The sequence below is a fragment of the Callospermophilus lateralis genome, chromosome 3 (assembly GCF_048772815.1).
Source record: "Callospermophilus lateralis isolate mCalLat2 chromosome 3, mCalLat2.hap1, whole genome shotgun sequence".
NCBI classification, from domain to species: Eukaryota; Metazoa; Chordata; class Mammalia; order Rodentia; family Sciuridae; genus Callospermophilus; species Callospermophilus lateralis.
In genome coordinates this window covers 3099457-3101283 of record NC_135307.1, presented here as the reverse complement: position 1 = coordinate 3101283, position 1827 = coordinate 3099457, and positions in this window count along the sequence as shown.

Sequence of the window (1827 nt, the reverse complement as noted above, 5' to 3'; positions counted from 1 at the left end):
TTCAACCCGTGACTTCTGGGGACTCAAACAGACCACGGCGACTTCCTTTGTATGAACACCACACAGCAGATACAAAGAACGAGACGGGTGTACAGAGGGCAGGAGGGCATGGCTGCCCGAGTCCAGGCATTGGCCAGCTGCTGTGGCCTTGGGTCTGGAGTTTCAGTACAGGACACCACACAGGCTTGGTCTCTGGTTGTACAGGGTGGTGTCCTGGCAGGGCCCTGTCTGTTGTGTGGTGACTCGGGCAGTGAGGAGCAAAACGTGAGCTGGTGTTGTGGGAACTCTGCCACAGCCTCAACCACGTGCAAGACAGCCCCTGGGAGAGAAGCCCCAGAGCCACTGCCGTGGAACCCGGCCACGCCAACACGCTCAGCAAACCCCACGTGTGCGCAAAGCACAGAGCGTGCTCCGAAGGACACACATGGCCACTCTGGGCAGCCCACTTGGATTGAGAAAGGGGGACTTTATGTTTAAACTTGAAATTTAATGATGCAATTTTTCATAAAAATTTGCATAATTAAAAAATTGAACTAAGATAAGTTGCAAGTGGCCCTGCTGGGGACATTGGCACTCAGTCCTCAACTGGGCCCCCAGGGGGTAGGCCTCTGTGAGCCCCCAGTCAGGAGACCTCCAGCTCTGCTGGGCTGAAGGAATGGCAGTGGGTGTGGGTGCTTTTGTCCCACGGTCCCAGCTTCTCAGCTCGTCCTGAGCAGACAGTGCCCTGCCGATGCTCCTGGGGTCCAGGGCTCAGCAGGCAAGAGGCTCCAGGTATTGTGGGTAGCGGCCTTCCTGTGGCCAGTGCTGGGCTCTGGCCCGGTGCTAGGACATGGGCAGCCCAGCCATCCCTCCCTTCCAGAGCAGCTGGACAAAGGCTGTGACTCAGAGGCATGAGGAGGTGACGGTGTGTGGGAGAGGAAAGGGGCTCTGGGTGGACCCTGGAGCTCCAGTCAGAGTGAGCCCAGCTGGGGCTGGGGGGCTGGGGGGCTAGGAGGGGAGGGGAGGGGAGGTGGGCGAGGCCTGTGGGTGGGTGGGGCCCGTGGGAGGCCTGGGGTGAGCAGGGCATGCATCCCTCAGGGAGCAGGCAAGGAGGTATTTGGGCCCAGGATGGACAGTGTGGGCACAAGACCAGGAGCTGGGCCCCTTCAGGACCCCTTGCCATGGGGCTGCAGACATCAGGATGTCTTGTGGGGTCTGGGTGAGGGGGATCCCTGAGTTCTGGTTCCCTGAGTTCTCAGGGTGGTGTTTGCTCGGCTGGGTGCCACCAGTGAGTGGTGGGGGCCTTGGCAAGGACTCAGGCGGAGGAGGCTGGGCACGAGAGCAGGGTCTTGTGTCCCCTGATTGAGTCCAGGTTCAAGGCTGGGGCATGGGGTGGGGCTAGGGCTTTGCAGGGTCAGCAGGACATGGCAGCCTTCCAGGCCCACCTGTGCCAGGGCTTGGCAGGTCCAGGGAGCGGGGTTCTGCATTGCTGTGCTCCCCAGCCCCCAGTCCTCGGTCTTCATGAGCTGCCACAGCTGGGTTCTCTGGCAGGACCCTAGGTAGCTTATGGATGTCAAAGGACATCCAGAGGCCTTCACGTGACCACCAGGGGCCTGAGGTTGAAGACGGCTTGCCCAGGTCGAGAAGGAGCCATGACTGGAGGGTCTTGCATCATGGTGTCCATCCTCCACTTGGGCTTCTAGCCAGGAGGACAGCCTGTCCACCCTGCCTCAAACTGCCCAGGGGGCCACGGGCAGAGGGACAGCCGGGGCTACGGGGCCAGGAGGTATTTGTCTAAAGCAGAGATTTGTAGGCTGGAAGCCCAGCCTGCAGAAGCCAGCCTTGTGT